The sequence below is a fragment of the Rhipicephalus sanguineus genome, chromosome 2 (genome assembly GCF_013339695.2).
Source record: "Rhipicephalus sanguineus isolate Rsan-2018 chromosome 2, BIME_Rsan_1.4, whole genome shotgun sequence".
In the NCBI taxonomy this organism is placed as follows: domain Eukaryota; kingdom Metazoa; phylum Arthropoda; class Arachnida; order Ixodida; family Ixodidae; genus Rhipicephalus; species Rhipicephalus sanguineus.
Genome location: NC_051177.1, coordinates 143,886,366 through 143,910,589, shown reverse-complemented (window position 1 = coordinate 143,910,589; position 24,224 = coordinate 143,886,366). Strand labels below are relative to the sequence as shown.

At 48.0% G+C, this 24,224-nt stretch overlaps 10 non-coding genes across 10 annotated transcripts; all 10 read right to left on the bottom strand.

Moving 5' to 3' along the window:
* Positions 1 to 15,755: 15,755 nt before the first annotated feature.
* Trnal-caa (transfer RNA leucine (anticodon CAA)) lies at positions 15,756 to 15,875 on the bottom strand. The gene is made up of 2 exons: positions 15,838 to 15,875; positions 15,756 to 15,801 (listed from the first exon to the last, which is right to left on the bottom strand). It is a non-coding gene; the product is annotated as a tRNA-Leu (tRNA).
* Positions 15,876 to 15,939: 64 nt separating this feature from the next.
* Trnal-caa (transfer RNA leucine (anticodon CAA)) lies at positions 15,940 to 16,061 on the bottom strand. The gene is made up of 2 exons: positions 16,024 to 16,061; positions 15,940 to 15,987 (listed from the first exon to the last, which is right to left on the bottom strand). It is a non-coding gene; the product is annotated as a tRNA-Leu (tRNA).
* Positions 16,062 to 16,127: 66 nt separating this feature from the next.
* On the bottom strand, positions 16,128 to 16,247 carry Trnal-caa (transfer RNA leucine (anticodon CAA)). Its single transcript has 2 exons — positions 16,210 to 16,247; positions 16,128 to 16,173 (listed from the first exon to the last, which is right to left on the bottom strand). It is a non-coding gene; the product is annotated as a tRNA-Leu (tRNA).
* A 245-nt stretch (positions 16,248 to 16,492) lies between these two features.
* On the bottom strand, positions 16,493 to 16,612 carry Trnal-caa (transfer RNA leucine (anticodon CAA)). Its single transcript has 2 exons — positions 16,575 to 16,612; positions 16,493 to 16,538 (listed from the first exon to the last, which is right to left on the bottom strand). It is a non-coding gene; the product is annotated as a tRNA-Leu (tRNA).
* A 65-nt stretch (positions 16,613 to 16,677) lies between these two features.
* Trnal-caa (transfer RNA leucine (anticodon CAA)) lies at positions 16,678 to 16,797 on the bottom strand. The gene is made up of 2 exons: positions 16,760 to 16,797; positions 16,678 to 16,723 (listed from the first exon to the last, which is right to left on the bottom strand). It is a non-coding gene; the product is annotated as a tRNA-Leu (tRNA).
* A 66-nt stretch (positions 16,798 to 16,863) lies between these two features.
* Positions 16,864 to 16,983, bottom strand: Trnal-caa (transfer RNA leucine (anticodon CAA)). Its single transcript has 2 exons — positions 16,946 to 16,983; positions 16,864 to 16,909 (listed from the first exon to the last, which is right to left on the bottom strand). It is a non-coding gene; the product is annotated as a tRNA-Leu (tRNA).
* A 99-nt stretch (positions 16,984 to 17,082) lies between these two features.
* Positions 17,083 to 17,202, bottom strand: Trnal-caa (transfer RNA leucine (anticodon CAA)). Its single transcript has 2 exons — positions 17,165 to 17,202; positions 17,083 to 17,128 (listed from the first exon to the last, which is right to left on the bottom strand). It is a non-coding gene; the product is annotated as a tRNA-Leu (tRNA).
* A 65-nt stretch (positions 17,203 to 17,267) lies between these two features.
* Positions 17,268 to 17,387, bottom strand: Trnal-caa (transfer RNA leucine (anticodon CAA)). The gene is made up of 2 exons: positions 17,350 to 17,387; positions 17,268 to 17,313 (listed from the first exon to the last, which is right to left on the bottom strand). It is a non-coding gene; the product is annotated as a tRNA-Leu (tRNA).
* A 58-nt stretch (positions 17,388 to 17,445) lies between these two features.
* On the bottom strand, positions 17,446 to 17,565 carry Trnal-caa (transfer RNA leucine (anticodon CAA)). The gene is made up of 2 exons: positions 17,528 to 17,565; positions 17,446 to 17,491 (listed from the first exon to the last, which is right to left on the bottom strand). It is a non-coding gene; the product is annotated as a tRNA-Leu (tRNA).
* A 5,063-nt stretch (positions 17,566 to 22,628) lies between these two features.
* On the bottom strand, positions 22,629 to 22,748 carry Trnal-caa (transfer RNA leucine (anticodon CAA)). The gene is made up of 2 exons: positions 22,711 to 22,748; positions 22,629 to 22,674 (listed from the first exon to the last, which is right to left on the bottom strand). It is a non-coding gene; the product is annotated as a tRNA-Leu (tRNA).
* Positions 22,749 to 24,224: the final 1,476 nt, after the last annotated feature.

The window sequence follows — 24,224 nt, the reverse complement described above, 5'->3', positions numbered from 1 at the left end:
AAGACCATTTTGGTCTGGAACGTATATTTCAATATGTTTGTTCGATATTAAACCAATTTCGACGTTTTAAAAACGTCTTGTTCGTGACGTCTAGAAGACGCACTTTATAAGACGTTTTGTCGCCCAGCAGCGGACCGCGCGCCACTTGGCCCATGCATGCATGGGCATGCATGAACCACTGCGAATTGAAATTTGAACTCGAGCCTGCGCACGGCATCTCTCATTGCGATAAAGAAAGTAACGCACAAAGGATAAAGGCGTATGGTGTCTACATTGCATCAGCAATAATGAACACTTCAAAGTTCGTTAACCAGTAATCTTTACGTCATTTACTGTAATTTACTCGCAGCGATAACCGTCTAACTTCCGCACGAAGGCCTTAGCGCTGACTGTATCCATCCGCGCGGCCGTTGCTTCTGCAATGTCAGTTAAGCTCGCCGATTTCGCATGGGCGGTCGAGCTCACCGGTCATGCACTCTTTTGCTATATTTCGTGCTTGTGTCGTGGTTCGTGGATGTTATAAATGCAGCTTTGAAGAAACTACTTCGCTGCGTGTTAAACTTGTGGAACCGAATGCAAGTATGTCTCTGTGGAGCGACTGTTACGCTGACTGACGGATAGAGTCCCGTAAGAATCTCCGCGGAAAAATTCACTCATCAGCTTGCTCGCGGGACGCTATCGCAACTTCCTTTCTTCTGTGCTCGAGGGACGGGCGTGGTTATTTTGATGTGCGATCAGTTTTCTGTGGATTTGCGGATACTTTAAACCACGGGCTTCTGTCATTTTTGAAGGTAAGTTCATTTTTACTGCATTTGCGCTCAGTATTTGAGAACTATGGCAAATGAAAAAGCGTGTTCTATTGCATCACGGGCTGCATGCATGTGCGACACTGCGGAATTTATTCAGCATACATGATAAAGCTGTCTAAACGTAAACGCACGTCGTGGTTTCCGTTCATGCTCGAACAAACATGAGCGAAAACCATATTTATATTTGTTAGCCTACTTTCAGTAAAATGACTGTCTTTTTCTTGGCCGCTTGATGAGGTAGTTTCAAGATACACATTAGCTTAAGCTACGTGTGCCGCGTAAGAAGCAGTTTTAGAATAGGGTACGCAAAGATAGCGTTCGTTGGGCGCATATGTCATTTCCGCCACTTAACGTGAGTACGCAAGAGGATGGCGTACGACGCATGCGGAGTAGCCAGTTTTTACAATGGGATACGCAGATAGCGTTTGTTGCGTACGTTGCGCATAATGCATGCGCAATGGCGATGAGCGAACGCAGAGCTTCGCGCATCCAATTTTAAAACTGCATTGTTGGAAGTTACGGCATGTGTCATCTGTTTTATTGTGTCACTGAAGTTTGTGGATGAGAGAATCTTTGCGGCGACAGCGTACTGGTTCATGGTTTCTTCCACAGTACTAGCTGCATGTAGGCTGGGCACGCTTTTCAGTTAGTTGCGAATTTCTGAGGGCATGAGAGTCAAAGACGCGTTTCACGGGGAGGAGTTCGGCATTTTTTCTCCGTGCTACCTTGACTATCTCGATGCGCTTTCGGACTTGTGATTTGTTTCCCCTACTCTGTTAACCTCCTCCTTTCTCGGTAAAGCCTGCAGCTCTTAGCAGAACCAAGAGGTTCTCTTGCGCCTCTCTTGTGCCTGGTTAAATATAGCAGGCTCGCTCTCTGTCGCCGTATGGTGTTATCGAGTTTTCATCTTTTCACACCGTCCTATAGGTATAATAACAAATACTGAAATGATTTTTTCTCCTATTTATTGCAGATGGTGCTTGCCCTAAATGTTTAGAAACAAAGGCTACACCAACTAAATTATTACTTTCTTCTTTTTGATGGGCTGACTGACAGGTTTTAGTATGAAAAAAGATGGATGTCAAGAGATTGACATTTTTCTCCTTTTCTTGGAAACTTTCAAAAACAAAAGGTCACAGTTTGTAAAGCAGTTAACCTTTTTGAGCGTCTGTGTTTGTCGGCATCTTCAAGAAACTGCACTAGGGCTACTGTGCTAAAATATCTTTGACGTGGAACGCTGCCTCATGCTTCTAATGGCACAACTTTCGTGTGTATGCTATTTGTAGTGTTCTTTGCAGAGTTCCGGATGTGCCTAGTGATTTCCATCAAGTACCTGCCATGAAGCCATGTGTTCAGAGTGACTTGCCACACATTGTGATATTTTGACACTGAGCAATGTGATGTACTAAGTGCAATACCCTGATCTGCCTCTGACAATCCTGAGTTTATAGCTGCGTGCTTTTTGAGTAAAAAATGGGGAAGAGTCCCGATTTCTTTAGCTGATGTGTCTTATCAATATATCAATTTGTTTTTTTAGCCTGACATTTTCTGATACTGGGCATCATAAAAGAAAGATAATTTTTATCAGGCTGGTATTTTCATATTCCTAATTTTTATTTATTCATTTTAGTAAGTGGCTTATTCATTGTAATTTTTGTGGTCGTTTCGATTAGTTTTCTGTTCATACATTTTGTTTTCGCGCTACAATTGGTTTAGTTGAACTTTTTGTTATATGTCGCTGTAATTTACAGTGTTGATATTTTCTGCTAGCCATGGCACATTTAAGCTTAACTGTGTGCTCTCTAGGGATGTCAGACCATGATTTCTGTGATAAGTTTTGTACGCTGCATTTCGAAGCCTGAAACCGTTACTTCTTTAGTGGGCGCCGTTTGAGACACGGATGCTGCATCCACAAATATTTTTAGCGAACGTCTAAAATGGCGCCTTTTGTTCCCAACGTCTAGTCTTACTTCTGTAATGATGCCAGAGTTTTTGCCAACATTTTTTCAGTGAGAAATATTCGAACAGAGGCATGTTGTAAGAACGTTCCTAAAAGTTGCATTTTGTGAGCAATACACTTCAGCAACAGTGATTTTGCAAGCAATTTACGTTCTTCTTTCATTGGGCATTCTTGGCTGGGTGGGCCAAATATTATTTTGCAGTTTTGTTTTGTTATTAGTGATTTCAACACATTGGAGTCGATTTCCACTAACTGGGGTCTTAATTAGCGCTACTGAACGAGTGTTTTGAAACGAAGGGAGACACACACCAGGTGCTTGATGGATGCCTCCTTTCCTGCTTAGAATGCTGTGTTGGAGCAAGATGGCGAGTTGGGCCTGTTGGTTTACGTTCATGTTTGGAAAATTAGGTTGAAGCACACTGAAAAAAAAAAAAAAACGTGGGCAGTAGAAGTGGACAGGAGTAAGCGCTGTCCTGTCCACTTCTACTGTCCACGTCTTTTTGTTGTGTTGCTGTGTTGGCTGTGGCTCGGTGTAGCGTCTCCTAACTCATTCACCTATCAGATTGGTAGGGCAGATTCATCAATGTGCGATAACTGCAACTGTGTATAGAGACTATCGATCATCATTTGTGCCGCTGTATACTATTTCAAACACATCGCCGGACTCTCCAGTGTGCCAGTGTGCCTTCAGGAGACTTGACGGTTGGCCTTTTCCCGAAGGAAGGACCTTGGGAGTCTGTCTTCATAGGACATCAGGCCAGAAAACCGTACGGGCCCTCCTGCAGTACTTCAAGGCAACAAAATTGAGTGACCACCTGTGATACACTCCTCTGTGTATGTGTTGTGAAATGTGTCTCTTTCTCTCTATTTTTACTCCCTCACTCTCCTCCCAAGAGTAGGGTAGCAAACTGGACGCTAGTTAACCTCCCTACCTATCCTCTGTTCCTTCTCCCTCTCTCTCCTTCCTACAAGAAAAAAGTTCAGCGGAAGATGAAGCGTTGAGGAAACGTTTCATCATGAATGCTTGTCTTCGTCAGGGCCCTGACGACAGGGGCGTAGCCAAGGGGGGGGGGGGGGGGGGGGTTAGGGGGGTTCAACCCCTCCCCCCCCCCGAAAAATTTTAATTTTGCTCGCGTTTATACACACGCACACATACAAACGCACGCACGAACATACATAAAGTATGGTTGAACCCCCCCGAAAAAAATTTCTGGCTACGCCCCTGCCTGACGGAAACTAGACCCCTTGTCAAGTCGTTGGCTTCAGCGGCATTCCCTTTTCGACAATTTCTCTTCACATCATCCTTGCGTTTGATTAAGTAAAGCTAATGAGACTACGCTTACATATTGCAGAATAGCTGTGCCAGATCCTAAATTTTGTCATATTGCACTGTTAGTTGTTTGACAACAATTTTGCGAATGATGAATCGTGCAACAAAAAGTGTTCTTGAAGGTTGGATACTATATAGCTGCACTTTAATTCCCGCGGTATTTTGCGTTCTTTTGTCGCTTCTGAATAATGTTATATAGTCGCATGCTATATCTTATTTCGTGGTTTTTACGTTTCTATGCTGTACAGGAATCGTTGCTGTTTTACATAATAAATTATGACATGACCACTTTTGTCTATGAATCGACTGAGCTCTCACTCTGCAATAGTAATTACAGAATAAAGTAACTGTAATTACTATAACAGAGAGGGCTTCCTAAAAACGTACACTATTATAATTGCATGCGCAAAAACAAAACAGCTAAAAGAAAAGAGATCCTGCATGGCGTCTTAAAAACGTTTAAAAAACGTCTTTTCAAAGACGATGCAATGGGATATTTTTATTTTAAAAATGGGATATTTTGTGACGTTTTTAAAACGTTTTCTAGATCGTCTTAAAAACGTTTAGAAAACGTCTTTTCAAAGACGACGCAATGGGATATTTTTATCTGTTTTAAAAATGGGATTTTGGTAAAGTGTTCTATAATTTTGGCGACGTTTTTAAACGTTTTTAAAACGTTTTCTAGATGGTCTTAAAAACGGATTCTAGCCGGACATTAGACGAGATATAAAACGTTTTTTAGACCTTTAGCTTCTATTCCGTGACGTTTTCTAAACGTTTTTATCGTCTCGGATAAACGTTTATAAAACGTCAATTATCCATTTTGTGCTACCTGGGAAGGTGTGGGGAAGAGGGAAAGGAGGTGATCGAGACGACCTTGTGCGGATTGCGGATCGCTGCGGCAGTTCCGGGAGCAGGTCCCGGAACTCAAAATGAGTCACGGCCGGACTAAACTCCAAAAAATGTAAAAAAAAGCGGGTGAGGGTTTCGCGGATCATAGAAATGGCTTCGCGGACCCCCTAGGGTCCGCGGACCCCCATTTGAGAACCACTGTGCTAGGATAATGCATTTGTTTGTACACTAGCTTATATCTCGAGCGCTTAATTCCATTTCCATTCCATTCCTCCAAGCGTTGTCCCCATTTCATTCCGGAGTCGCGAAAATGTGGAATGATTCCGGAGTCATTCCAATTCTGGAGTGGCAACTCCGCTACACTGGTGAGAAGCATTAATTAAACCACACACTCTTTGCACAATTAGCATTGTGTGATGACTGGTTGTTATTTTACTCTTCTGCCAAGCTATATCGCATATGTTAGCACGATTCCTTGCCCGACATGATGCCCGTAAAGAGTATTTTTGGCGAATGAGTTACAAGCACCATCGTGGCACTGTGGTAGAAGATCCGACTGCAACGCAGAGGGCGCGGGTTGAAATCCCATCGGATCCTAGAAATTTGTTTCACATTTCATGCGATAGCGATCACGGACGCCGGCGGCGGCGGAAAACTATGGCGCCAAAATCAGCTGTTGTGGTCGCTTAACTGCTTTCGCTGTAACAAACTTCAGCGCCGACAATGCCCTCTCCACTTTGGCCTGCGTGACAGGCGCCCGAAAGTCCACTTGCGTTAATATAAACAGCTATGGTTGCCGCTCTTCTCGTTTTCCGCACAATTTATCTTTGCTTTGGAATTTATCTTTGCAAGCAACATATCTTTGCTTTGGAATTCCTGCCTGAGGTACGCGCTAATACCAGAGAACATCTCTAATACTGTACCCTGAGATATATGCTCACATTGCATGAGCTCAGTTGTTCCGGATTGCGAAGTTTTCTCGTGAACCGAAAAACGATTGAAGAAATTTCGGTTTGACTCCGGAACGAAATAATACATAAAGTTTCGGTTATGTTTTCGTTCCGCTCAAAAATATCCTTTTTTTTCGTTTTTCGTTCTCGGTTTTCGTTCCGTTCCGACACTCTGGCTCCAAGTCCTGCGCGCAGTGATGCCAACTCTATATACACTCACAGAAAAGGTCGAGTAAAAAGGGCGTCTTTTTGTCCCACAACTATAATAGTCATGTGGCTTGCTTGCGTTTACTTTCTTGAAAACTCGGCGCTGGCCACTTTCTTACCAAGAATGGTATGTCACGCTGATAGCGCACATGCCGTTCGTGACCAGAAAGTGCCGGGCGCGCGGTGATAATGCAAGGAAAGGAAGGCAAAATAAATGACGATTATTGTTGTGGGATAAAAGGACACCCTTTTGCTCAATCTTTTCTGTGAGTGTAGGGATTTATCCCTAGATCTGAGCAAGCACGTAGCCAGGATTTTTTTTCGGGGGGGGGGGGGGGGGGGAAGGCCTAATTGTTCGAAAGAGAGAGAGAGGTTTATTTATAGAAAGGCAGAGAGGTCGGCCTGAGCGATAGTATGCTCTAGCCTGCTACTCTACACCGGGAGTGGGGAAAGGGGGTTCGAAAGAAAGTCTTTCCATGGCAGCCAAAGGGAGATTTGTGCTATAGTTGGTTTGCGTTCATATCGAAACAGCGCAAAAGACGTAGGACACAGAATGACTTGACAACACAAGCGCTGAACTGACAACTGAATGCTTTATTCAAGCGAAACATAGAAAGAGAGAACAAGAAAGAACAAAAAATGCGCACGCAAGCTGTGCATGACAAAGGACTACACTTGTAACCTCATTATGTCTTCTCCAAGTACGTCAACTCGCAATCAAGTAACGCAATCGACGGTGCGCTGACACACGTGTCACCGTTTTTGCAGATAGCGAAGGCTTCAGCTATCTCTCTATATGCGAGAATCGTGTGTCTAAAAATGGTGGTCATGCGCATTGCTGGGCAGTATCGAAGATACATGTATCTTAGATACTATCTTAGATACTCTCTGGGTATCTTGTATCTGTATCGCGGTACGTCTCGTAAAATGAGTATCTGTATCTGTATTTCCGATACATTCAATAATGTATCGTGTATCTCAATTAAGATATAAGATACTGCTAAGATATAAGCCGAACCATGAGAGTGAAATAACTATAAGAATAAGGATGGGTTGGGGCTCATTCGGCAAGCATTATCAAATCATGAATGGTAATCTACCACTATCCCTCAAGAGGAAGGTATATAACAGCTGCATCTTACCGGTACTTACCTACGGAGCAGAAACCTGGAGAGTTACAAAGAGGGTTCAACCTAAATTGAGGACGACGCAGCGAGCAATGGAAAGGAAAATGATAGGTGTAACCTTAAGAGACAGGAAGAGAGCAGAGTGGGTCAGGGAACAAACGGGGGTTAATGACATCATAGTTGAAATCAAGAAGAAGAAATGGATATGGGCCGGGCACGTAGCACGTCGGCAGGATAACCGGTGGTCATTAAGGGTAACTGACTGGTTTCCAAGAGATGGCAAACGCGTGAGGGGGAGACAGAAAATTAGGTGGGTAGATGAGATTAAGAAGTTTGCAGGTATTGTATTACGTGGCAGCAGAAAGCACAGGACCGGGTTGATTGGCGGAACATGGGAGAGGCCTTTGCCCTGCAGTGGGCGTAGACAGGCTGATGATGATGATGATGATAGAAACACCACCGTGCGAAACAATAAACGTCAACCGGAATTCCGGTTCTCAAGCTGATATTTCTGCCACTAAGCCACCTGAATTAAACTAACGACAGTGAAATTCTTGTATATTTCCGCCAGAGCGCTCCAGCAAGCACAGGCGGTGAGGTTTAGTCGTCCCTATTGGTGGAGCAGAGTCACGTGATGGCGCTCGAGCCATCTCGACAAAAACAAGCACGCGGACGTCTGCGCGCAGCCTAGCTTTTTTTTTTCTAAATGTTTTTCTTTCCTTTTAGTAGTGATGATGCCATGACACTTGTTCATAGCCACTGCACTTTGCTGCGTACTCCAATGCGTGCGGCGTCTTTCGCACGAATTCTGATGCCGCTATATTCGCAATGCCCATAGACTGTCGCGCCGCCAAGCGGAATTCAGGAGCGTCCTCTGGAGGAGGGTTAGTAGACGACAAATGGCAGCACTACGCAGTCGCTCCCTTGTTCGGCTGTGCTAACCTCAGTGTTAACGCGTTGGCAAGGAAGGAACACTACGACTTGGCATGTTCCCTGCATCGGTGAACAAACCGGGCCCTCCGTGACACGAGAAATCTGATTCGTTCTTGCGAGGCGCGAAGTTTTCGTGAAAATGCATGGCGACTCGCGCTTTCAATGCTAGCCCACAGCGTACGCATACTATCAGCTTCGCGAGGCTCTCTGTAGCCACGTAGGTTAGTTAAATGTTATCGTCTGACATATTCAGTTGAAGCTCATCCTGTTTTACTTGTATATAGCATTGGTCAGTGTTTCTTGTAGTGCATGAATCCCATAACACTGTACGCGGGAGGTCGCGCCGGCTCGCGATGTGCTCTTGTAAAACTGAGCGATCTCAAGTTGTCGATACATTAAAATATGCCTCTATCCTTTGTCAGCAAAGCGCTGTTACTAATCGTGCGAGCGACGTTTCAATCATTCGAGGACGCGTCTGCTCCGCGCCTTTCGTGGAGCGAACGCTTTCCACGCCGTCCGATCGCCAGTGTTTCATAGGTCTCATAGCCAGCGCTGCGCCGCTTGTTTTTGTACGTTTGTTGATAGGTGGCAGCACACTGCAAGCGATTTGCTCGTTGACCGATCTGAGAGCGAAATGTTCTCCGCGCCCAGACGTCTCTGTAATTGTAAACGTGGTGACGCGGAGTGGTCGAAGTTGTTCGGCGGAGGAAATTCTTCAGATTGCTATCAGCAGTGATGTTGAAAGAAACCATCTTGACGACGAGGATTTTTCACTGGACGTAGAAGACTGTGAAGGCACCGAGAGTGACAGCGAAAACTCACGAGGAGCGAGTTGCACTTCACGTCCCCTCGTGCGTTAACGTTCTTTCACGCTCGTAAGTCACTTTGATTGTATTTATTGTATAATATCCTTGAGCGAGATCAAAATAAAAGCATAGTTCCTCTTATGCATTGCATGTATCAATTATTGTGGATATTATGGAGCGGCGCATGCCGCCAACACGCTCGAGCTCGACCAGAGAAGCGAAATGGTTAGAGTGTTGGAACGTGCAGTCACAGTCACGATCCACGCCTCTCGGCTAACTTCGTCGACGTTGCGAAAAGGATACGTGTGCATTCTTTTCGACATTCGTGTTTCGATTGTGCTGATCGAGCCTGCAACATTCGAGTGAAGTGAATTGCACACGGCTAGAGTCTCAGCATGGCTGTGACACAAGCGCTACTGAATGGGAAGTTATAAATGCTTGTGTTCCGTTGAAGACGTAACTCCGCGTTCCCGACTGCACAAGTAATGATGACGGCATGTTATGTTTGCAAACCATCACCACGTTAAACGTGCGGTCCCGTGCACCAGCGATGGCGCTACTCGCTGGCGGCCTACTACTGCGGCAAATCCGTAAGGCAGGCTCGGTACAACGTATCTATAAACGTTGGCTCGGTACGTACTACCTCGGATTGCTGCCGTTCTGCTCATGCGTCAATTTTAGTTCATGCAGTTTTATGTAGCACGCACAGGATTTCGCAAAGCATCGTTATGCACGGTAACAGAGCTGAAATATAACCTTTCACACCGCAGCAAATAATTAGGTGGCGAGTACTTAGCACTTTCCATGGTTTGGGAAAGTATTTTAGTCATATCAATTTCAGCACAGCTCATGACTTCATCCGGTGAAAGCGGCACAGGCCGTACGTCCGCACGTACGTCCTATCTGTTCCTATGCTAACAAACGGGGTGACCCTCCTCCTGGCGCCATCTTGAAAAGCACGGCGCGCCACCTATAGTTCGTGGGCATTGCGAATACCGTCGCTTTCGAAGTTTGTATTGCGTGGAGCTTCGTTGCAAAGTCAAGAATGCAAGAATGGGGCTGCTTTGCGTCTCGCGGTTTTCACACATCAGCGATTTGAAAGATCATTTGGATGTAAGCTTCATTTACATAGTACGATTAATTGAAATTACATGCAAAGGAGATTCTAACAACCGTACCACTATCGGTGCCGACTTTAGATGCAATAGAACAATCAGTTAGGTAACAGGAAATATTTTGACGTACTGCGTCTTTGTTCTTCCTGCTAAATTATTCTAGAAGTTCTTTTAATGATAAGTTTATTGTTAGCACAAGTACTTTCCTTGCTGTCCTCCGTTTGCATCCCATACATTACCTAGTGCTCCGCATAGTTTTTCGCCGGTTTTTTATTGTAATATGTCTTTTGTAAACTGCTGCTAAAATACGTTCTCTGCTTTATTCTTGTATTTTAACTGGCTGCGAACGTGGTTTTATTTCATATTTCGCGGGCTTTCTTTAAAAGCTCGAAAATATTCACCACGCAGCATGTACGCTGTCAAAAAAAATTGGATAGGTCGTTTTTAAATGCGCTCGACTATGTGTCGAAGCGCAGTTGGTCCTAATGTGAATATTAAAAATGTCGCATAATTGACCTTATTTAATTAACCAGCTTAGTTAAGCATGACGGTAAACCAAATACCTTTGATTTGATTCAGCGGTGGTTAACCACTTTTTTTTTAATATTTGGTTGTACTTACGTGAAACACCCTGTATACTTATTCACTTTGATTGTTTATTACGGAACCACCTTGCTATTTGACTTAAGTATATTCGTTTTCCTTTTTTTAGGTCAACTTACAGTATTCCTATTGCTGCAAATCTGCAAGTAAGCAGAGCTAGAAGTGGCAATAGTGTGAATAGCAGTGACAACCTGCGGCGTTTTGAGCAGCTAGAATACGTCTGGGACGTTTCCTGGCAGATCAGGTTCTGTCGGAGGAGAAATGGTAAAATATTGCACGTTAGTGAATGTGTTCCTAACGAACGCTTTCTATTCCAGCAGATAAGTAAAATATGAAAAATCACTGGAGTTTTATGTCCTCAATTATCGTGAGGGCCGACTATGTAGTTCATCGTCTTGACACGATGCGTCACAAACAATATCGCTACCAACGTGTTGTGGCTGCTGTACATCTGTCGGTGCATGCGGTATTACGAAAACAATAAAACGCTTGCGGACAAGGTAAGACTGCACAGCGCTATTTGCGCCATCGTGCAGATGCTTCTTAATGACATTCTTGCAAGTAGATGGCAACCAGCTAGCTGGTCGCCAAGTAGAGCAGCGACACCCATAAATTACACAAGTGTCAAGCAAAAGCCACTAACAGCGCAGCGGTTAAAGAGCTGTGATGTTAAGCAGCCAAATAAATCTCAATAAGTGGTTTAGGAATCAAACTAATATACCTTGAGCAAGAAAGTTTGTATCTTGCGATACAAACAGCTATTCTATTAAAAATTAAACAAAGTTGGTCGCAGTTAAGAGATTTTCATGTAAACACATTTTTACACAGACCTTTGCTGCTTCATTATATAGATCTATAATAGCAAATTTGCAAATGTATTGAAGTATCTTAAGATACAATTGGAAAGTATCGTATGGGATACAACTATTCCGGAAGTATCTTGTATCTGTATCTCAAATACTCCTTGCCAGAGTATCTTGTATTGTATCGCGATACAATTTCACAGTATCTTTGCCCAGCCCTGGTCATGCGGCAGAATTCTGGTGTGCTACCACAGGCCGCACAGGGGGCAGACAAATGAGACAACGGCGCACCCTTTAAAGAGCTATGGTGCTCCCGCAGGCGAATGTAATTGACGCAGCGCCCCGTTTTCCCCACATAAATCTTACCGCATGAAAACGTAACAGAATAAATGAAATTGTTTTTGCAAGGGACAAACGGCATGTGGTACTTGACTGTGCACGATCTGCTAGACGACATATTCACACTCCATGGCAAAAAGAAAAAACAAAGTTGCCCGGTAATATATAAGGCTGGACGAATTTCGGAAAGGGGGGGGGGGGGCTGGCCCCCCTTGCCTACGTGCCTGGATCTGTGGGTTTCCGACCTCTTTCAGGGATTTGGCGTCTTTTCGTCGAATCTAGGGATATTTCAAAGGCTCTGGAAATGCTACAGTACGCAGCCTCATCATACAGTGTACTCATGATGAAGCGTTACATAGTAGTCACGCTTTTTCAACCAGGAAGACTACAAAAATCGATAATTTTCGCTATTTGCTGCTTTTTATTTAAGAAAGCTTTGGTGTTTTGCTGGGCCGAGTGAAGGCGAGTGAAGGGTCGCGGAGTGGGCCACCCAGGTAGCCGTCAACCTTGGGTTGGTGGCCATCTAACACGGAATCGCAGCTGCTTTCTGACGAAATAAAGTTGTTATATATCCATGGAGGAAATCAAAATTTGTCGTCCTGAGTGTTTAGCATGCACGCACGTGTCATCATGAGCACCCTGAGTGATTGCTGCTCAGAGAGAGAAATTTTGTCTCGTAATGCACATGAAAACGTGCCAAGTTCGAGCTCGCCGCGTGCCTTCACCGTGCAGTCTCCGTGTCTAATAACTTCTGGACCAGCAGACTTAGAGAGTAAGAGAGCGAAAGCAGGACTGACAATTGGGCGAGTTGGTACGGATTCATTATTATTAGGACAGTGATGGCAAATATTAAGGCGACGTTGATTGTTGAAATAGCGTTCCAGAAACCTCGTAGTGCTTGTTTCGAGCCAAGAAAATGCTTATTTTGAAATAAAATCACCTTTTAGTGGTCCGCACGGCGTTAGCGCACTTCAAACCACCCGCCTGAACGGACCTTTTGACGAAGCAGTTGCCGTGCCCAATTTTGCCCGCCTTTACTGCCCGGCTGCCGACTCTACAGTTTCTTGCGCAACAGCCGCCATGAACCTTGCCAAGGCGCAGCCACGGGCCACTCCGAAACTGTGTAGTTCACTGTAACGGAGCTTAGCTTGGCCAGCAGCAGCAGTATAGAGTATATACAGTGCGAAAATAGCGAGATCCAAGCGCACGCAGCAGTACGCGATACCGAAACTACCACTGAGATGCGCAGCTCGGCGACCGAGGGCCTCACGGAGACCTGTCTACAATTCTTAGATCTCAAGCTATTGTGGGACAATAACCACTTTTGCTGGTTTTACCATCCTCGTGTGAAAAAGGGGCTGTTGCCGTTGAAATAGACCTTATAGATGTGGTTTCGGCGTCCTTGCGCTTTTTCGAGACCAAGCGCCCTTTTAGCGGGCGTCTCCCCCGCGACAAGATCATTTGCTCGAGCGCGAACCCAGGCGCCTTGATAACGCTCTCTGTCATACTGTTCTAACTTTTCCTTGACACTGCGCACCTCGTCTTTACAAGTCCCAGGCTCCCGACTTTCTAGGGCTATCAGCTGCTGCAGTATTTTCTTCAGACTTCTTTCTTTTATTTGCGCTTCGAATTTTAGCGTGCTCGATCTGTCTAGCGCTTTCATTTTCACCCTCTGCTTTAAACACTCCCATTTCTCTGCTACAGTTTCCGTTTTTTCCATAAGCACTTCATTAATGGTCTCGTGCACTGCTTCTAAAAATGGCTCATCTTTTAATAACAATGCGTTCAGTTTCCATAAATCCCAATTGAAAGCCTTACGCTGTTTCTTCATGCCTAAGCGACACACAACGAAACAGTGATCTTAAAACGACGCTGGCTCAACCGTAAAATCGTGACACATAGGCAAAATATCTAGAAATAGGTATATGCGGTCTAAACGCGCATGGCTATTGTCTTGAAATCGCGTGTACATCACTTCGCGATTTGCTACGACACATTCACACACGTCATCCAAGTCATTTTCGTTTATTAATTTGCCCAGCACGTCACTGCTTTTGTCACGAACGCCAGTGCTATTGACTCTATCACGAGCACTTAAAACACAGTTGAAATCCCCTAACAAAACCACCCTCTTATCACACTTTGTCCACTGAAACAGGTTAGAAAAAACTGAGCACGCTCTTCTACACTATTCGGTGCGTATGCGCATATTACTCTGAATTCAGTGGCACAATAAACAAAGTCACAATAAACAATTCTGCCTGACTGGCATGACAAAACACGTTGCACAAAAAGAACACAACCCACGGACGTTCCTATCGCATGGCTTACGACCGCGAACATCGGTCAGTGAAACGGCGCACCATGCTCCCGGTCTCCTCCTCTCCGTCTACCTTGGTTTCCTGGACGGCTAGGACGTCTATGTCTTGGTCTGTGACCAACCACAAGAGCTGACTTTGCCTACGCCTAGCCGCCAACCCTCTCACGTTAAGCGTAGCTATGCTGAATGGCGGAGTCAGTGCCATGGTGACTTATTCGCTAAAGGAGTAGGCCCGGAGCATGGTGCTTACCTTTCACGACCAGCCCTCGGCTAGCCGCCTCCAGGACCATCCTGCTTCCCGGCGCTGTTTTCTTTTGCCTTGTCCGCCAGTCTCCTGTCGGTAGGGACTTTCGGCTTAGGTTTGAGACTAAGCCGCCTCCCTTGCGGCGCCTTCGCAGGCGCCTCCTGGCTGTTGGTGGACGACGCCCCGTCCAGCTCCCCCGAGTCGTCGAGTGGACGCTTTAGCGTGGCGCTGGTCGCGCACATCTCGTCCTCGCTGTCCGCCGCCGTCTCTCCCTGACCCTCTGTTGTGTCGGCTGCCCCCACTGGGGCCACGTCCCTCTCAACCCGCTCAGGCTTGACCACTGACGGGGCACTGGCCGGTGTAGTCAAATGCTGGAGAGCCTCTGGAACCTTGGGTGTGTCTGCCGGCGCCGCCCCTCCAGTAGTCACAGGGACCACTGGGCTTCCGACCCCTTTGGCGGCGTCCTCTGCCTCGGCCGCGTCCATTACGTGCTCAGCCATCGCCTCGTTCATCGCTGGCCCCGTTGCACTGGCGTAGGTTCTAACGCAGTCGGCTTCGACGTGTCCGAAGCGTTTGCAGCGTGAGCAACGGGGGACCGTGCACTCTCGGCGGACGTGCCCTGTGCCTTGGCAGCGTAAGCATTGCATCGGCCGACCAGGCACAACCAGCAAGGCCAGTTCTCCATCGATCCTGATCTGGTGCGGAAGGTCTTCGACCTTGACGCCGTTTTTCAGCTTCAGGAGGGCTGTTCTTGTGGTCGAACACTTGTCGGACATGCCCGGGACATGCCACCGCTCACGGCTCACCTCCACCACCTTGCTGAAAGCCGAAAGCGCCGTCCGTACTTCTACGTCGCTCACCCCGTGAAGCAGCCAGTGTATTCGCAGCCGCACCTGCTGGTCCTTTGAGTGGACGCCGACGCAGCGCCGCCCCTTCACCTGCAGCTCCTTCAAGGCGAGCAGGCGTTTCGTGGGAGCGGCATCGTTGAATGTCACCGCCCACACGTGGTTAAACTGGTACGCACCGAGGCTTACCACATCCGGCACCCGTTGGCGTCAATGCGTCCCTGAAATCTTCAACCTTGTATGGCCTCGCTCGTACATCACCGTGTATAAACACGGTGTTGATAACAAGTCGTCCTTTTGGCAGTTGCGGCAAAATAAACCGGTACTCGTTATCCCCGTTCCTGTTTCCGCGGCTAAGACTGGCCGCTATCGCCGCTCCGCTGGAACCCATGACCCTGCGATCCGTTCAGCACGGCTGCCGGAAGCAGAATGATCGGCCATTCTGACATGGCTACTCAGTCGCAAGAAAATGGGACAGTGATTTCTGCATATAGTGAAGTAGAAAAAAAACGTGTCGGAAGTGGGATTCGAACCCACGCCCACATACGTGGACCAGAAGCCTCGTTCAACCCGCATCGCTGGGCAAGGTTTTCCCTTGAATCTGGCGCCTTAGACCACTCGGCCATTCTGACATGGCTACCCAATCGCAAGAAAAGGGGACACTGATTTCTGCATATAGTGAAGTAGAAAAAAAAACGTCTCAGAAGTGGGATTCGAACCCACGCCCACATACGTGGACCAGAAGCCTCGTTCAACCCTCATCGCTGGGCAAGGTTTTCCCTTGAGTCTGGCGCCTTAGACCACTCGGCCATTCTGACATAGCTACCCCGTCGCAAGAAAAGGGGACACTGATTTCTGCATATAGTGAAGTAGAAAAAAAAACGTGTCAGAAGTGGGATTCGAACCCACGCCCACATACGTGGACCAGAAGCCTCGTTCAACCCGCATCGCTGGGAAAGGTTTTCCCTTGAGTCTGGCGCCTTAGACCACTCGGCCATTCTGACATGGCTACCCCGTCGCAAGAAAAGGGGACACTGATTTCTGCATATAGTGAAGTAGAAAAAAAAAAAACGTGTCAGAAGTGGGATTCGGAACCACGCCCACATGAAGCCTCGTTCAACCCGCATCGCTGGGTAAGGTTTTCCCTTGAGTCTGGCGCCTTAGACCACTCGGCCATTCTGACATGGCTACCCAATCGCAAGAAAAGGGGACTCTGATTTCTGCATATAGTGAAGTAGAAAAGAAAACGTGTCAGAAGTGGGATTCGAACCCACGCCCACATACGTGCACCAGAAGCCTCGTTCAACCCGCATCGCTGGGCAAGGTTTTACCTTGAGTCTGGCGCCTTAGACCACTCGGCCATTCTGACATGGCTACCCAATCGCAAGAAAAGTGGACACTGATTTCTGCATATAGTGAAGTAGAAAAAAAACGTGTCAGAAGTGGGATTCGAACCCACGCCCACATACGTGGACCAGAAGCCTCGTTCAACCCGCATCGCTGGGCAAGGTTTTCCCTTGAGTCTGGCGCCTTAGACCACTCGGCCATTCTGACATGGCTACCCAATCGCAAGAAAAGGGGACACTGATTTCTGCATATAGTGAAGTAGAAAAAAAAACGTGTCAGAAGTGGGACTCGAACCCACGCCCACATACGTGGACCAGAAGCCTCGTTCAACCCGCATCGCTGGGCAAGGTTTTCCCTTGAGTCTGGCGCCTTAGACCACTCGGCCATTCTGACTTTTTTTTTTCTTTATTGCTCGGCCATTCTGACATGGCTACCCAATCGCAAGAAAAGTGGACACTGATTTCTGCATATAGTGAAGTAGAAAAAAAAACGTGTCAGAAGTGGGATTCGAACCCACGCCCACATACGTGGACCAGAAGCCTCGTTCAACCCTCATCGCTGGGCAAGGTTTTCCCTTGAGTCTGGCGCCTTAGACCACTCGGCCATTCTGACATGGCTACCCAATCGCAAGAAAAGGGGACACTGATTTCTGCATATAGTGAAGTAGAAAAAAAGTGTGTCAGAAGTGGGATTCGAACCAACGCCCACATACGTGGACCAGAAGCTTCGTTCAACCCGCATCGCTGGGCAAGGTTTTCCCTTGAGTCTGGCGCCTTAGACCACTCGGCCATTCTGACACGGCGACCCCATCACAAGAAAAGGGGACACTGTATATAGTGAAGTAGAAAAAAAGTGTGTCAGAAGTGGGATTCGAACCCACGCCCACATACGTGGACCAGAAGCCTCGTTCAACCCGCATCGCTGGGCAAGGTTTTCCCTTGAGTCTGGCGCCTTAGACCGGTCGGCCATTCTGACATTTTTTTTTCTTTATTACCTGGCTTTGGTACACAACACATAATACAAACAACACCGGTGTTAAAACCATCCGATGTACCAAGAACATATTGTGACTGTGTAGTCAACCAGCATGGTGCCGGTATCGTCAAGTTAAAATTCGGGCAATATCACCAGCGGCTGTAATCTTGAGAGCCACTCGGGTGGTTCCGGTTCCGCTTTATATAATTCTATAAACCAGTGAATACTCTACCTGAAGTACGCTCGTGCAGGCCGCGCATCTTTGTCGAAGTGGTAGCCTGCCATTCGCGATCTCCACAAGGAGTGGAGGCCCAGGAGCATAATTGCATCGAAAGGAACCCGATCTTCATCGTTTACGCACAAAAACCGAATGCCGTACGGGTGCAGCGGGAACTCTTTCTTGACTGATCTCTGCAAAACGTCCCAAAAATAAACCCCCTTGTAAACCCCCATTTGCAAATTGCCGGTTTCCGGCAACTTGCAAATTAAACAATGGGCACCCCATGGCAAAAAACAACCCCTTTTCTCCAAAAAGGATTTAACAGGCAACGTTCCGGTATGCAGTTTAAAGAAAAATGTCTTTGTTCCCGGCTGCACACGCATTTTTTTTACTCTCTTTAAAACATTGCTTCCTGGGCCTCCACTGTACAAGGACCTGTACAACGGCACTGGAAAGACGATGTCGCATAAGGCAAAATAAAGTTCTTTTCGTTTTACACTCCAAAGGTACTCTCTTGAAAATCTTACAGAAAGAAACCTGACACTAGACACTATTTCTTTGTAGAAACCGCCGATCCCTCCCACACAATCTTCGGTAGTAACGACATACTTAGGGAGACATCTACCAAGTCGCAATTGACACAGTGTGCGCAGGAAAGGGTCTGTGACGTCTCTAAAAAACAAAAAAAACGGTTAACAAGCTGCCGCAAAAAGAGGTGACCAAGTCCCAGTCCCCCATCTTTGACCCGTCGCAACAAGTTGGTACGGCTGCATCGCTCCCACTCAGAAGCCCAGACAAATATGGCAAATATTCTGTGAAACTTCTGCACATTAGTCCGGGAGCAATGCAGCACCTGCATTACGTACCACAACTTGCTGATAAAAAACAAGTTACAAACTGTGGCTCTGGCAAAGATCGATAAGACGGCTCCTTTACACTTGTCGGCTTTCTCCCGTATATCTTTCGCCTGACCTTTCCAATAATGATCGCTGTCGCGATAACCACCGAGAGGGACGCCCAAATACTTGCCCGGGGTGGTCACCCAAGGCACGTTAGCGAAGTGGTCAGGTTTGGTTGGCCACGATCCGTGCCAGGGCCCTAGAGACTTCGACCAGTTGACTCCGCTCCCTGTAGCTTGGCTGAATGCACGCACGGTTTCGACAGCCTGGGTTATACTACGTTTGTCCCTTGAAAAAATAGCCACATCGTCCGCGTACGCAAGCAGCTTAACTTCTGCTGCTTGTAACTGAAAACCATTGATGCTATGTTCATTGACAATTTTCATGCAGAGAGTTTCTATGTACATGCAAAATAACAGGGGGTGAGGGGGCAACCCTGACGAACCGAACGTTGCACACTAATGGGGGCCCCCACACTCTTATTCACGATCAACCTCGTAGTGCAGTTTCGGTACGCCAGGGCCACTCCCTCGCAGATAACAGAACCAAGGTTAACATAATTTAACAGAACAAACAAAATTCTATTGTCAACACAATCAAATGCCTTTTCAAAATCAATCTGTAAGATGGCAACTCGCTCATCTGAATAATCACAACATTCAAGTATGCTGCGCGCTATATGAATATTGGTAACAATGGATCGCCCTTTGATACCGCACGTTTGATGAGGCCCAACGATGTCCTCAATCACAGACTGCAGTCTGCGAGCCAAAACCTTCATATAGATTTTGTATTCTACGTTAGTAAGGGCTATTGGTGTATACCCTGAAACAAATTTTAGCTTATCTGGGTCCTCGGTTTTGGGTATAAGTACCATGTGGGAAGACCGGTATGACGGTGGCAATGTATTTAATTTGTACGCTTAATTATATATGACTGTGAAGATAGGGCTTACTTCGTGTTTAAACTGTTTATAAAAAGCGGCGGTGAATCCGTCAGGACCGGGTGATTTTCCAGGATTTAACTTGTCTATTGCTACTTCAACTTCGGCTGAGGTTATTGGCCTTTGCAAACTCTCCTTTCTTTCATCGTCCACGCGGGGCAAAACAGGCAGATACTCGTTTTTGAATTTTTCCAGGTCTATGTCGTGCGCGGCGAATAATGCCCGATAATGCTCATTGAAAGCCATTTTAATCTCCTCTGTATCGGTTGTTACCGACCCGCCCCATTCTATCTCGTGTATTTAGTTTCTTTCGGCACGTGCTTTTTCCAAGCATAGGGCGCGTTTCGATGGCATTTCACCCGCAGCCGTATCCTCTGCCCTTGCCCTCACAAGCGCGCCCCGATACCGTTCTTCGTCCAGTTGCTCTAAGCCTTGTTTTACTTTTCTGATGTCTTCTATCCATTTTCCAAGGGCTCGGCATTCCTGCTCGAGTAGCTTATCAAGCAGCAGTTTTAATTCCTTCTCTTTCCTTTTCTCTTCGTGCCGAATACACGTAGCCCTTTCAATTGCTTTCAAGTTTAAAGATTCTTTACGTAGTTCCCACTGCTGCCAAATACAAAGGTTTTCACTAGGGTCTAATTTGGAGATTCGATCATTTACAGTTAAACTCCTCGTCCTGCAATAGTTTACTATTTAATTTCCATGTTTCCCATGAGAAAGAGGTGGTTCGCTTGGTGATTCCGATAGAGCACTGTACTAAGCAGTGGTCCGAAAACGACACCGGGACTACATCGTAACCGGTACAATGCGGAAGGATGTCCACAGATACGTAAACGCGGTCGAGTCTTGCGTGGCTAGGGCCTTCGAAACGCGTAAACTTTACTGCCCCCGTACCTTCAATACATTCCGCCACAGCCTCGAGGTCCCAGCTTTCGACAATACGCGTCAATATATCCGTGCTCTTATCCCTGAAACCCCGAGTGCTCGTTTTGTAGTGCGCAATAAGGACACAGTTAAAGTCGCCCAACACTATTAATTGCCTTCCTACACTGAGCCGTTGTTCAAGGCTGTGAAAAAACACGGCCCTTTCTTCGACCTTGTTGGGCGCGTACACACACACACGACACGCCACACGGTGTTGTTCAGGGAAAAATCAAATACTGCGCATCGGCCATCAACACTCGAAAAATGGGCGTTCATCTGGAGCCCCGGCAACTTCTTAACGAAAAGTATGCAGCCGGCCGATGTGCCCACAGCGTGGCTGACTACAGCAAAAAAGCGAGACGTGAAACGTTGCACCATGCTGCCGGTCTCCTCTTCGCCATCCACTTTAGTTTCCTGCACCGCTAGTACGTCTATGTCACGTTCCGTTAAAAGTCGATAAAGCTGGCCCTGCTTTCTTTTCCCTGCCAGTCCTCTCACGTTTATGCTGGCAACTTTTAACGAACAAGCAGGAGCCATTTTAACGAGCGTAAAGGAGACCAGCAGCACTGTGCTTACCTCTCACGTCTAGCACGGGGCTAGACGGTGCCGTCGCCGGCATTGCCATCCGGCGCAACCGCTGGAGTTTGCCCGCCAGGCACGGCGTTGCCGCCGCGCTTGTCGGATGAAACGTTCGGGCGCGGTCGCAGAGACGACCGCCGTACTTGGGCTGTCTTGGCAGGGGGCTCCTCGACGCCAGGGGCAGCCGGATGGCTGCCGTCGTTGCTGGCCTGGGGGTGGGGGCGCTTCGACGCCGCGACGGCATTGGTAGGCATGGGGACGCCACTCTTTTCTGGCGGTGGCTCCTTGGAGGTCTTAACGTCGCCGACCTTGGCGGCTGGGTCACTGTCCGTCGCTGTCCCAGGCGTCTCGGTTGACGCAGCCGAGTCAACCGCCGCTCTTTTCAGCGCTGGGACGACACCTTTCCCGGTGCGTCCTCCTGACGAAGCTGCAGGCAGGACCTGTGTCAGCGGATCGTTCCCCGGTGACCCTGACGAGTCACCTACAGCTTGTAGGCCCCCCGGCACAACCCCTTTCGGGGCGTCACCGCCGGTAAGCGCCGACGTGTCCGGTGGCCCCGTCTGCCTCCTCGCGTCCTCCGTGCCCCTCGCCGCCTCTTCAGCCTCGGCGACGTCCATCAGATGCTCGTGGTCATCCGCCTTTGGCAGCCCGGTCGCCGACGCGTACGTACGGACGCAGTCCGCGTCCGCGTGTCCATAGCGCCGGCACTTTGAACACCGAGGCACCCTGCAGTCACGGCGTACGTGTCCCGTGCCGTGGCATCGCAGGCACTGCATTGCCCGCCCGGGCACCACCACGAGGGCCAACTCACCGGCGACACGAACCTGGTGGGGCAGGTCGTCAACCTTGAGACCGGGCTTCAATTTGAGTAGCATGCTCCTCGTGGTTGAGCCCTTTTCTCGCATGCCTTGGACACCCCAACGCTCGGGCGTCACTTCGGTTACGTTCCCGAACGCCGCGAAAGCTGTCCGAATGTCTTCGTCCAGCACGCCGTACAGCAGCCAATGCAGGCGAAGTTTGACCTGCTGGTCTTCGGGGTCGAAAATGACACACCGACGCCCTTTCATCTTCAGCTCCTTCATGGCAGCGAGTTTCTTTGTGGCTTCGCCGGTGTTCAGGGTGACCGCCCAGACATGGTTAATCTGGTAAGCACCCACTGCCAGTACGTCGGGTAGAACACCAGCAGTTGCAAGGGCTCCTCGGAAATCTTCGACCCGGTAAGGCCTCTCACGCACGTCTCCGTGCAAGAACAACGTGTTCTGAACGATACGACTGGTAGGCAAAGTAGGCAGCACGATTTCGTAGTCCTTATCGTCTTCGGCGGTGATCCTGTTACCGCGGCCGGCACGGCCCGCTATCGCCGCTCCATCGGAGCCGTTCATCCTTCGTCCGTTCGCTTGCGCGGCCGGAAGTAGAATCGGGCCATTCTGACATGGCTAAACCGTCGCAAGAAAAGGGGACACTGATTTCTGCATATAGTGAAGTAGAAAAAGAAACGTGTCAGAAGAGGGATTCGAACCCACGCCCACATACGTGAACCAGAAGCCTCGTTCAACCCGCATCGCTGGGCAAGGTTTCCCCTTGAGTCTGGCGCCTTAGACCGCTCGGCCATTCTGACATGGCTACCCCGTCGCAAGAAAAGGGGACACTGATTTCTGCATATAGTTAAGCAGAAAAAAAACGGAACCATGAGGCGATGCGAAGCAGTGTTTCGGCATGTCGAGCCCGCGTTTCAGAGGGGGAGTGGAGAGAGGGAGAGAGAGAAAGAGGGAAGTGGAAAGGGGGGTAGAGGGGGAGTGGAGAGGAAGGTTGGAGAGAGTTCGCGCATGCGCAGTAAGGGTGGTGCACGAGACCATTAATGTGGTCTCGCGCACGAGACCACATTAATGGTCTCGTGCACTGCTTCTAAAAATGGTTCATCTTTTAATAACAATGCGTTCAGTTTCCATAAATCCCAGTTGAAAGCCTTACGCTGTTTCTTCGTGCCTATGCGACACACAACCAAACAGTGATCTGAAAACGACACCGGCTCAACCGAAAAATCGTGACACATAGGCAAAATATCTAGAGATAGGTATATGCGGTCTAAACGCGCATGGCTATTGCCTTGAAATCGCGTGTACATCACTTCGCGATTTGCTACGACACATTCATACACGTCATCTAAGTCATTTTCGTTTATTAATTAGCCTAGCACGTCACTGGTTTTGTCACGAACGCCAGTGCTATTCACTCTATCGCGAGCACTTAAAATACAGTTAAAATCCCCTAACAAAACCACCATCTTATTACACTTTGTCCACTGAAACAGGTTAGAAAAAAACTGAGCACGCTCTTCTACACAATTCGGTGCGTATACGCATATTGCTCTGAATTCAGTGGCACAATAAACAAAGTCACAATAAACAATTCTGCCTGACTGGCATGAAAAAACACTTTGCACAAGAAGGCTCTGCAGTTTTTTCACAAAAAGAACACAACCCACGGACGTTCCTATCACATGGCTTACAACCGCGTAATATCGGTCAGTGAAACGGCGCACCATGCTCCCGGTCTCCTCCTCTCCGTCTACCTTGGTTTCCTGGACGGCTAGGACGTCTATGTCTTGGTCTGTGAGCAACCGCAAGAGCTGACTTTGCCTACGCCTAGCCGCCAACCCTCTGACTTTAAGCGTAGCTATGCTGAATGGCGGAGTCAGTGCCATGGTGACTTATTCACTAAAGGAGTAGGCCCGGAGCATGGTGCTTACCTTTCACGACCAGCCCTCGGCTAGCCGCCTCCAGGACCATCCTGCTTCCCGGCGCTGTTTTCTTTTGCCTTGTCCGCCAGTCTCCTGTCGGTAGGGACTTTCGGCTTAGGTTTGAGACTAAGCCGCCTCCCTTGCGGCGCCTTCGCAGGCGCCTCCTGGCTGTTGGTGGACGACGCCCCGTCCAGCTCCCCCGAGTCGTCGAGTGGACGCTTTAGCGTGGCGCTGGTCGCGCACATCTCGTCCTCGCTGTCCGCCGCCGTCTCTCCCTGACCCTCTGTTGTGTCGGCTGCCCCCACTGGGGCCACGTCCCTCTCAACCCGCTTGGGCCCGACCGCTGACGGGGCG